The sequence below is a fragment of the Sinohyriopsis cumingii genome, chromosome 5 (assembly GCF_028554795.1).
Source record: "Sinohyriopsis cumingii isolate HCF-2022 chromosome 5, ASM2855479v2, whole genome shotgun sequence".
Classification (NCBI taxonomy): Eukaryota; Metazoa; Mollusca; class Bivalvia; order Unionida; family Unionidae; genus Sinohyriopsis; species Sinohyriopsis cumingii.
In genome coordinates, this window is record NC_142965.1 from 58,872,055 (window position 1) to 58,884,960 (window position 12,906).

The window sequence follows — 12,906 nt, forward strand, 5'->3', positions numbered from 1 at the left end:
TTTGAAACATTCAATAAACGTGTTCTGAAAAAGTATATAAACTCTTGTCTTGTTTGTTTTTCGTGTCACAAGTGACATTTCTCATACCATGGCTACCTCTGCTGTCTCTGCTCCCTCTTCCTCTACTGTCAAAGTCATCGACGAACACTTAGATCGTGCCAGTTGGGAGGCTTTGTATCTTCGCCATCCCTTTAACATGCTCATTGCTGGACCTAGCGGTTCGGGCAAAACCGAATTCGTCAAACGTTTGATCGAGCATAAACATCATTTGATCGATCGGACCCCTCAACGGATCGTGTGGTGTTACAAAGAGTGGCAATCGGCGTACAGCCTTTTGCGAGAAAGTCAAGGCGATTCCATCGTGTTTGTGGAAGGCATTCCTAAAGAAGACGACGGCATCGTCTCTGACTCCCGTCTAACCCATTTGGTCATTTTCGACGACATGTTAGAAGAAGACGAAGAAGAAATTAAATTGTGGTTCACGCGTAAAGGGCATCACCGTAATGCCAGTGTCGTTTACATCACCCAAAATTTGTTTCAACAAAGTAAAGCCCATCGTACCATCAGTCTCAATGCGCATTACGTGGTCTTGTTTAAAAGCCCTCGAGATAAATCGCAAGTGCAAGTCTTAGCCAAACAGTTAGGAACGCCTTGGCTGACTCAGGCGTAGGACGATGCCACTCAAACGCCACACGCCTATTTACTCGTCGATTTGAAACCTACCACTCCCGAGGATTTGCGATTTCGTACCCACTTGTTTCACCACTGGTGCCAAGACGGAGGGCCTGTCCTGTACACGTCTCCGTCCTCGACTTCATTTCACTCCCCATCAAAAAATCTATAAAAACCTCAGACCCTTTTTCGTCTGTCTCACACTCAGTGCGAACATGACGTCCCTTCAGTCGCATCTTCCCGTCAAATTGATTCGTGCCTTGTATGGCATCAGTCGAGAAAAAGATCCACAAACACGAGCTCGTGTCTTAGAAGCTAGTCTCAAAGAAGTCTTACGATGGTTCACGGTGACGGCACGTCAAATACTCCAAGGAATCATTCAGATTCCTCATCAAACCCAACGCTTTTTCGATCGAAACAAAGTCGCTTTGGTCCAACTGGCCGATCCCCGCATCGACACTCAAACCAAAAAACAAATCATTTTGAAACCTGGAGGGAGCGGTACTTTAGGAGGGGTCATCATTCGCTCACTCTTAAGATGGGATCCTAATGCCCCCAAAGTTATCCCCAAGACAAAAGTTCAACGAAGCCCCAAGAAGAAAAAGACCAGGTCCCCAAATAGAAGAACTTCTCCAGTGGCGGGACCCTCCTCTTACCAGACACCACCCCGAAAAAAGAAAAGAAGCCCCCAGAAAAAGAAACAGAGAAAAAGTCCTCAGAAAAAGAAAAGTCCACAGAAGAAAACTAGTCGCAAGAGAGGCACTGCAGCCAGGACGCAGCCTTACACTCGCAAACCACGACCTGCCACAGCGTCTCCGACAGCCTCACGTTTGTCCACTTCTCCGTTGATGTCACCAGGAACTGAAGAGTACTTGGAGACGTTGATTACACCAAGAACTTCTCCGTTGATGACCCCCAAAAGAACTTCCCCAGTGGCAGGACCTTCCAATTTAGCGGCAGTGGCTGCTGCTCACAAAGTACCTTCTCCCAAAATCAAAGTCCATGAAAGATCGGGCATGTTACAAAGTTTACTGGATTTGTCCAAGCAAGAACTGGCTCGATTTAGTCCGTTACGTACCCCTGCACGACGTGTCATGCCTGTCCTCAAACTGATACGACGTCAAGACAATCAGTGGCGACGCGTTCCAGTATAAAAAAGGCCTGTGACCGAGTAGGATATCAGTGTTTTTTGGTGCTCCTGAAGACTCAAAGATGTCACCCTCCAGAAAACCCCAAGGAAAGAAAAGGAAAGGACTGCCACCACGTTTAGCCAAACATGGGGACATGTTATCTGTCCTGTCCAAAGCTTCTCCACCCCTACGAAAAAAACTCATTCAAACGGCCTCCAAAGAGGTCATCGATACCGTGTGCGAATGTTGTTTGAACGTTTTGAAAGGCACGATCCCTTTGTCCAAACACCAGAAACAATGCTTAAGCAAACATCGTCACGTTCTTCGCCAAATGGTTCGAAAGAAAATTCCCATTCGTCAAAAAAAGAAGATGTTAGTGCAACGTGGAGGCATTTTGCCCCTCTTGTTAGGCCCCATACTGAAAGGAGTCTTGGGAACCATGTTGGGAGGACTAGTGGGAGCAAGATAAAAAGGCCCTCGAAAGTCCCAAGATCTCAGAATTCACCCCTGACAACCCCATGGAAGGACGAAAACTAGCTTTAGTGCCTTACAAACGATGGATGGAATACCATCGGTGGCAAGAACAACGCACCCCGCATTTACCTCCCAATCCCAATTTGAGCGAGATGTCCCAGTTACAACACGAATTGCAGTCCTTGATGGATCGCCAAGATTTGTCCGAAACAGAAAAATCGCAAAAGTACGGTCAACTCTTGCAACGACTGCAACTCTTTCACCAGAAAGCTTTAGACGAAACAGCTCTACCCACTTTGAAAGTTTTTAAGACCTTGATGAAAAGTCCAGCACCATCACCAGTACCAGTACCAGTACCGGTACCAGTGGTCAAGAAAGAAAAAGGAAAAGAAGAAGAAGAAGAAGGGTTTCAAACTCCACCAGAAAAAGTACGCAAGTTAACAACACCACCTACCTCCAGAATTGGATGGATTAAAAAGATGATGGCCACCCCTTCTTCATCACAAGAGAAAAAGAAAGTGAAGACAGAAGTGAAACAAGAACCGATATCCCCTGCTCAGACATCCTCCTCTTCGACACCTATTGCCGGTCGCACACGCAAAGCCTTGCAATCCAAGAAAATACCCCAAGAGAAAAAGAGTAGCCTCTTCCAAGAGTGGGTGCCTTATTAACACACAAACACAAAAAAAATGGAAAAAGTCTTAGCCAGCATTTACTACGATCCCTCGCATCCTGCAGGTTACGCAGGAGTTCAAAAATTGTATCGTTCTGCCAAAACTCGACTGAAAAGTCTCCGTTTACCTCAAGTGCAACGATGGTTACAAGAACAAGCTACCTACACTTTACACAAACCCATTCGACGTAAGTTTGCCAGAAGTCGCACCCGAGTGGAAGGCATCGATCATCAATGGCAAGCCGATTTAGCCGATGTCTCTCATTTGGCCAGCTACAATCGCGGCTACAAATATTTGTTTTGTGTCATCGACGTCTTTTCCAAATTTGCCTGGGTCGTGCCCTTGACTTCCAAATCCAGCAGCGAGTTAGTGCGAGCCCTGCAACGAGTGTTGAAACAAAGCGGTCGTCACCCTCTTCGATGGCAAACGGACAAAGGCACCGAATTTCTGAACCAAGCTTTCCAAAAAGAATTAAAGAAACGTGACATTCATTTTTTTACCACCGAGAATCCCGAAACCAAAGCCAGCATCGTGGAACGTTTTCAACGCACTTTGAAAGAACGCATGTGGAAATATTTTACGCATCACCACACTCTGAAGTGCATCGACATCTTACCGCACCTGGTGCAAGCGTACAACCAATCTTACCATCGAAGCATCGGACGTGCCCCGCAAGACGTGACTCCCGACAACGAAGTGCTGGTGTTTGAGCGCCTGTTTGGTACGTCCCCGACGAGGGCTGTCCCCAAGAAAAGTGGAGAGTTGACCGAAGGAGATTGGGTGCGCATTGGCAAAACCAAACGCACTTTCGACAAAGGTTACTTACCTAACTGGACGACCGAATTGTTTCGCGTCACTGGACGAGTGCATGGCCGTCATCCTGCCGTCTATAAATTGGAAGACATGAACGGAGAAGTGCTCAAAGGAACGTTTTATTTGCCCGAGTTACAACGTGTGACCAAAAAAGAAGACGACGTGTACGACATCGAAAGCATTCTCGAACGCAGAACCCGTAAAGTGGGCAAACGACGTGTCAAAGAAGTCAAAGTACGTTGGAAAGGATATCCACCCAGTTTCGATTCTTGGATCGACGCTTCGCAAGTCATCGACTATAAAAAGAAGAAGTGACCATCATGCCCTTTCACACATCAGACGCAGCTACGTCGACCACTCCTTCTTCCCCTAGTTCTTCTGTGCAAGATTTACAAAAACAACCCTTGTGGGTGTGGTGTGGAGAACGTGTGCCTAAAACGCAAATCGTCTTTTTCTGCCAAATCTTCGTGGTGTATTGTGTCATCGGGGCAGCCATTGCCAATTTGAGTTTGCAACAAGGAGACAAACAATTGTGGACCATTTTATTGAGCAGTTGCATCGGTTACCTGCTTCCCAATCCCTCCCTGAAATTCTCCTCGAACGGGAACCCCGGGAACCTTGTGTCCAGTGCCAGTGTCAGTCACAACCACAACCAGAACCCCATTTTGGGTGGAGACACGCCTCTGACGTCCAGTAATATCCCCTCGGACAGCCACAGAACTCTAGAATTATGAGTCACGAAAACCAATTTTACTTGACCTTACCCAGTGACAGTTCCATGGAGGTGTTTCCCAATAACACGTTGTGCTGTTACACGGCCAAATTACCTCAAGCCATCCCCTTAGACCACGAAGCCCATTGGGAAGTGGCTTTAGTGGAAATGATTCACCCGACCCAAGTCCTCAATGTCCTTCCCAATCAAAATAAATTTGATGTGGAAGTTCATGACGAGCAAATGCAACAGTGGATGGATACCCATAGCAAATATGACAAGAAAACCCGTACACCAAATCTAAAGTGGACCACCTATCACTTGTTCATTCCCCCAGGCTATTATTTTAGTGGTCAACATTTGGTCAACACAATAGCCACCAGGTTTAATGGTGTGTTTCTGAAAGCTTTAGAGCATGTCAAAAAAAGTGTCACCCTGGAGTACCACAAAACAGCTCGTCGCTTCCTGATAAAATTTCCTGAGGGGCCCAAAATCATGTCTTTCTTATTTTGTCCTGAATTGTTTGACATGTTGGGCGGTGACATGGAGCTGAGGAAGAAAGTAGAACAACAAAAAGGCGAATTACTAGTCATTTCTGACAACGATTCTTTTGCCAAGTATTTTCGTACCCCGGTAGAACTGAACCAAGGACTGAATTTGATGTTCGTGTACTCCGATGTGGTGGAGTACAACGTGGTGGGACACACCTCTGTGCCGTTACTGCGTGTCATTCCTTTCAAAGTGGATTCTGCCGCAAACGCTGACGAGGAAGGTGGAAACACTTACCACGTCCACCGCGAATTTGTCCATCCTCACTATTTACCCGTCAGCAAGTCGTATTTGGACACGGTCAACATTACTATAAAAGGAGATTTAGGACAAAATATTCCATTCACCAAAGGAAAAGTCACGGTGAAACTCCATTTTCGAAAACGGTTTTCTCACGACTCGTAAGTAAGTCATGTATCCAGTGTACCGAGGGGTTGCACGACAGCGAGGACACGGATTAGGAGACATGTTAAAATCGGCCTTTCGTTCGGTGGCCCCAGTCTTGAAACCGATGGTGACACGCGGATTGCACGCCTTGAAAGATGCGGCACTGACGCAAGGCAAAGAATTTCTCCAAAATGTCATCATCGACAAACAAAACCCTAAAGAAGCCTTCATGAGGGCTGGTAAAAATGTCTTGCTGCAAACGGGCAAAGACATTTTGGGCCGACGAGACACACCTATAAATGTTCTGCACGCTACCGAGTCAGGCATTCAGCAAGGACAAGGCAGAAAGAGACGACGAAGAAAACACCCTTTCACCAGACTTCAAGCGAGAAAGGCTAAGAAAAGAAGAACCGTTCGAGACTTAGACGTTTTCGATTATTGAGACACAGAGAAAAAAATGATGCACCGAGAGTCTTGCGCTTGTTCCAAGACGGAACTGGATCTGTTTGCCATGCCCCCCACCATGATGACGATGCAAGAATCTCAATGGGTGGAATTTCATCCCGTCTCCTCATTGACAGCCTCAGCTCCCATCGAGTTTGAAATCAAAGGACAGCCCGAAGATTACATCGATCTGAATAGCACTTACTTGTACTTGAAAGTCAAAGTTCTAGATAAGGATGATGGTGCAGTAGATGACACTGAGAATATAGCTCCCGTCAACAATTTCATGCATTCCTTGTTTAGTGGAGTGGACTTGTACTTGAATAACAAACTGGTCAGCAGCAGCATGGATACTTACCCTTACCGTGCCTACCTGGAAAATCTCTTGACGTACGGAATAGATGCCAAGGATACCCATCTCAATGCTTGTGTGCTGTGGGAACCTGACGAAGCGGGCAAGTTCGACCTTGTAGATGGAACCAATAGCGGCTTTGAGCAAAGAGAACTCAAAATCTTAGATAAGAAGAGTTTAGAACTGATGGATCGTTTGCATTTGGACATGTGGTTGCAAGAGAAATATTTGCTGAACGGAGTCAATGTCCGCTTGAGACTGAATCGTAGCAGTACCGCTTTCCATTTGTTGGCTGAGAATGCTAAGGTTCCTAAAAGCAAAATCGAAGAGGCCAAACTCTACGTACGACGCGTGGAAGTGTTACCTAAAGTAGGTAACGACATCAGTCAAACGTTGAGCAGAACGACCGCCAAGTATCCCATACGTCGCGTGGAAGTGAAAACCTTCACCATTCCCGTTGGACATCATTCCATGATCGAAGATCATCTGTTCCAAGGACAGTTACCCAAGCGTTTAATCCTTGGTATGGTCTCGAATTCAGCCTTCAACGGAACCTTCGAAGAAAATCCTTTCAACTTTCAACACTTCGACGTAAAGAAAATCGAAGTCAGTCGCGATGGCAAAACCTTGTGTACCCGACCTTTCGAACCTGACTTTGCCAACAAAAATTACTTGAGATCGTACTTGTCCCTGTACGAAGCCACCGGTCAGTTAGGAACCAATACCAGTCACGGCATTACGTACGACGATTATGCAGGAGGCTATGCTTTGTGGGCTTTCGATTTCACTCCAGACCAAGGCAGCGACGAAGGACATTTCCACCCTATAAAATCCGGCCAGATTCGTGTGGAACTTCAGTTTGCAAAGCCACTGGACAAGACAGTGAACGTCATCCTGTATGCAGAATTCGACAATACCATAGAAATCAACAGTTTGAGAGAAGTCATTCTAGATTACTAGAAACCATGGAAGACTGTTATCCCTCTTTACCTAGTGGAGAAACTTTGGACATGGAATGTGAGGAGACCCTGGAAGAAGAAGTAATCATGATGAAGTCGAGATGGCCAGAACAAGAAGCCCATTTAGTCTCCTGTTTTGCCAAACACTTGGTCGACAAAATAACGGAATTGATCAAGAAAAATTGTTATGGATGTCAAAACGATCATCCTAGTCAAATTCAACACGATAAATGCCTAATGTTAAGTCAAGAAGAAAAATTGGACGAGTATCTGGACGAAGCTTGGAGTCTCATCTCGGACAAAGACGTGTTGCACCAGTGGTATAAAGACTTGCGTGAACATTCTTGTCCACCATTAACCACTCAAGAGATCCATCGTATCGAAGCTCTCCTGAATCAGAGTGAGGAAACAGAACGAATAACCGTTTATTCGTCAGACATTTTCAAGCAAAAAGTCAGGATCGAATTGACGACTTATTATTACCTGTGAAGAAGAAGAAAAAAAACACACAAAACAATGGATACCTGGGAACTTTATTACCTTTTGAACCACAGTTCGTATACGGCTTCTTGGAATCCTGTCGTCTGTGCTAAAGATGAACTCCCTCATCGCAAACCTAAAGACCATCAAGCTTACGTGATCAACACGGACGACAGTCATCTCCCAGGAACCCACTGGGTAGCCGTCTACTTTCCTCAAGAAGGATGTGTGGAATATTTCGATTCGTACGGATTGCCCCCTTTGGAAGACGATATCATCGACTTTATGAGAAGAAATGCTCAAACCACCCGATTCAATAACGTGAAATTACAAGGCACAGATTCCTTGGTGTGTGGACAGTACTGTGTGTATTTTCTGCATCATCGCAGCCTGGGCTATTCCTTAGAACATTTAGTGACTCATTTCGATCCTCGTTCTTCTGCTAGAAACGATGTGAAAGTAGATCGATGGTTTTGTGACCATTATGCTTATCTTTTGTCTCAAGCTAGGAAACGTAGTGTCCATCAATGGCCTAATGATTTCCAACAGTGGAAATCACAATTTCATTCACAACGTTGTCAGCCCTGTTCTAAGTAGATTGTAAATTGAGAAAAAAATGTTTGTGATTAGAAAAAAATGTTTGATGTTATAGTGTTGGATTATTGTTAAAAAATGTTAGAAATGTTGTTGTTTAGTGTTAAGTGATTTTTGAATAAAAAAATGTTGTGTTTAGAAAAAATGCCTTTGTCTTTTGTTTAGCTAGAAGAATGTTGGATTGATGCTCTTTCATTTCTTACTATCCCTCTCATGACACTCACTAAACGTTGCGGCTCGAAAACCGTGTGGGGGATGTTTTCCTTCACGTCCGCGCTTTGACTTTAAGAACCGGGTTGTTCCCAGTCTAACCATCCATTGTTGACTCATCCTCCTACGAAGATGTGCTCCAAACTAGCTAAACTCAACGAAGCCTACGTGAATTTGCATAGGGTCAGACACAGTCTGATACCGAAGCCAGAAGAAATAGAGAATGTGAGAATGTTAAAAATCACTGAAGACCTGATAGAAGAGCTCTTCAGAGAAGAAATGAACAGGGAAAAAGAAGAATGGACAGAGAAGTACAGACTTCAGAGACAGCAGCAACAGCAGCAACAGCAACAGCAGCAACAACCTGAAGCTGACAGAGGCTTTGTCGATTGCCGTATCGACACGAAAGAGTTCTTCTTCTCTTTTCGAAGAAGCAGACCTATCGCCAGAAAGTCTATCGTCAGAGGACATCGCATTCTTAGAAACTAAAAAGAATGCCATAGCAAAACAAAAAAACAGCCCTTTTCAGGGCTATCCAATACTCTAGAAAAGAAATAACCATCAATTTGCCAATGTGTGTAGGTAGAGTAGTGTGAAAATAAACACTAACTCTTGCTTTTAAAAATGTGAGGGTATGTGTTGGTGTGTTTGTGTTTGTAAGAGCTAAAGTAAGTTGGTGTGGATACTAGATTAAAATGATGTTTGTTTTTTGGTGTTTGAGGTGTATATTTGGAGTTAGATTGAATTGCTTTGAGTATGTGGATAGTCTATTGAAGTGATTTATAAAAAATTTTAAAATAGTGATGGGTAGCATAAAAATTGAGTGAGTGTTTCTTTTAGGTCCGCGCGTTGTTGTTTTTTGGTCATGATCTAGGTAAGATGAATTTTATGTTATTAGGGGGATGTTTTCCTTCACGTCCGCGCTTTCAGTATAAAGTGAAACTCGTTCGGCAGTCCAGCTACCCTTGTTGATTGATCAACACCAAAAAAAATGAACACGAGACTTGAGAAACTGTTGGAGCTTCATGTGCATCTGGAATATGCCAGGCGCATATTAAATGAACTGGCCGCGGAAGCCATTGTCGAGGAGGGAAGGATAAGAGAGGAGGAAAGAAGAAACAAAGAAGAGGAGGAGAGAAGATATAAAGAAGAAGAAGAAAGAAGATATAAAGAGGAAAGAAGAAACAAAGAAGAGGAGGAGGAAAAGGAGAGAAGAAAAAATTTCAAAATCCCAGAGAGCGAAAATTGGGATTCTGAAGCGACATATCCTGCCTCTGCTCTCTCCCCCCAAAAGGTAAAAAGTAACTGGGGGATAAGATGCGTATGTGGCGCCAGGCCTGGAAGGTGCCACCATTAACCAGGTGCCCATGAAGTTCCAAACAAAACAGCCCTTTTCAGGGCTACCCAATACTCTAGAAAAGAAATAACGATTTATTTGCCAATGTGTGTAGGTAGAGTAGTGTGAATATAAACACTAACTCTTTATTAATAGTGGAAGTGTATGTGTTTGTGTGTTTGTGTTTGTAAATGATGAAGTAAGTTTGTGTGAATAGTAGATTATGGGTTTCTTTATTGTTTCTTAGAGTATGTGGAGAGTATAGTTTGGGCTTGATTATATGAAATGAGAAAAGTGGGGATGTTTTCCTTCACGTCCGCGCGTTGTTGGGTCATGATCTAGGTAAGATCAATTTTATGTTTTTTAGGGGGATGTTTTCCATCACGTCCGCACTTTCAGTATAAAACTAACAGTGTTGGCCATTGGAGCTCATTCTACGGAATAAGCAAACAAGAAGATGCCAGCAGCTTCAGCTTTATACAACGATCTTATGGGAAGTTGGTATTGGATGGTAGATGGATTGAGTGTAGCAGAAAGGGTTGAACAGGAATGGAGGTATGAAGTGACAAAAGACTTCGTGTCAAGACAAGTAAACAGCCTGCACTTAGCCGTAAACATCGTGAAAGAAATGATAGAGGATGAGGAGAAGAGAATCAGAGGTTTAATTAACCCACCGTATGTCAAAGTGGGTAAGTTAAAAAAAGCAATAGATCATGTGACAAGTGCAAGGTGCTTTTTAGAAGAAGTTGTAGAATGGACAGATTGGTGTTTCGCAAAGTGGGGGTTAGAAAAACTTAAGAAAGCTGAAGAACTAATGAGGAATGTGCTGACCAAAGAGGTCAAGAAGATCAAAGAAAAGTGGTCCAATGAAAGAAAAGACGAAGAAAATAGAAGAAAAAAGGATGAATTCGAAAAACTGAACACAAACTGGATGAAAATCCAAGAGAAGTTCCGGGCCATGGGCCACCCGGACTGGTTGCCGGAAACAGAAAAGAAAAAGAAGAAAGGAATGATGGACAAATTAAGAAGATGTTGGAAAAAGTTAAGAAGATAAAAGAAGAAGAAGAAAAACCCAAAGGCCCTTTTCAGGGCCAGCCATATTTCTCGAAAAGAGATAGCCTTTCCATTGCCTACCCTTTTTTAAAAAAAATCCCATGTTAAATTCCCCTTGTCCGTAGAGTGACCCACGATTTATTGCCATGTTAATTCCCCTTGTCCGTAATCTGACCCACGATTTTTCGCCATGTTAAATTTCCATTGTCCGTAAACTGACCCAGGGGTGTTTTTAATGCTAATTCCCATTGTCCGTAAAGTGCCCCCATTCACTACTAACTACCCTGCCTGGTCGTTTTTTATTTTACCGGCCTGGGGTTCTCAACTACATTTTTGTCTGGTTTTACCACTCCCCTTTCTCATTCGCATTTTGGTCAACCATTAGAAAACGTTGTTTGTCTTTTTTTTTATTATTACCAACACACAGAAAGACGGTGATCGGAGGGGAACCCACCAGACAAGATCAAATTTTTATTTTAAAACTTCCCGGGTAGTTCAAATCCGACTGGGTCAGAGTGTCCAGGCCGGGTACCCGTCCACCCCTATCAACAACGTTTTGTTGGTATTACTGAACATCGAATGATCTTTTAAATAATCACTTGTGTCAAATCCATCTCTAAAAATGATTCAGTCATAACCGGACACACATCGTCGGTTTTGATATGGATTAACAGAAAATCTGTATCAGCGTACATCATCGTGATGTTGTCACCTTTTCGCGGTTCAACCATAATAAAACTCGTACATCAAGTACAAGTCTAACACAGACATGCCACCATAGATGGGCATTGTCAGCTTTGCTTTTCTTTGGCGGGGGGGGGGCTTTTTATTGTTTTGTTTTTTATTTTTACTGTGAACAGAAACGAGTGCGATGTCATATACCTCTCGTAACTAAAGCGCGGGGTCAGCAGCAAGCCAATGAAATTTATCTTGTTCACAATCTAAGAAAAAGTCGATACGAATTTGCTTTCGCAAATTCCCCAATCATCTTGTTAAAGTTTGGCATTATTCGTGAGTTTCAAGAAGTCCTTTTCAAACTAATTGTCGCCTTTTCCCCCAAATCAGTATTCATTTTGATGCATTTTTTGCGAAACATGAGAAGCCGATGGATTTGTTGTAAATGCATACCAAATCGCAGGTATAAAAGCAAATTACGCGCGTGCGCTATGAAGTCCAGAATTCTCAGTCCTCGAACAACCGGCAAATTTACGTTCAGATTCGTCCATAATTCCAAACTGATGCGGTAATAACAACCGCGAGGTACAACCAACACTTCCGCTGCCTGCGGATAATCATCGAGGGTGTGGAGAAACTCATTTGGGTATTCTAGGTTAACTTTAAAATATATTATAAAAAACAATAAAAAAAACAGATTTCGCTGTTATAATTGTACGCATATATATATATATATATATATATATATATATATATATATATATATATATATTTGTGTATCCACAGTTGTGGGCTTAGTCCACTAAACCTCGCCAGCATATTTGGGCTGCGTCATTCCCCAAGGATATAGGTTGTTGGGGTAAAAATAGATAATGATGTAACTGTTTAGGACAGCAGATCAAATCATCCACTTGCGGATTGATAGCCGTAGCGTATTTGTGGCTTGCCATCTGAAATCCCATCGCGGACATTACGTTGTACAAATATTTGCTGATCACTATCGGTGAGAAACATCAGCTAGACACTGGTTTTATATAACAGCGAGTCTTGGGCCATTTTCGGTGGCGAAAAGTAATGAGCAGGGTCGAATTTGTACTCACCCAAAGCTGTCACTAAACATTTCGAATACATTCGCGAAATCAACATATCTGCGCGCAAATACATATGTAATTTTAAAATGGGTTCGCCAGGTTTTGGTATAAAGGTCCTTGTTAAAATCTCATCTTCGGACAGTTTTTGTTTGCATAACACATGGAAGCAACGTCTGCATGGAAATGTTTTACCGTGGTGCTTCAAGTGCTGGTTAATAAACATAGAAAAATTCTTTATCCATATCTAGTGAGATCGCCACTTTGAACCATTCATGTCGCTTATCAACTGCGAACATCATCC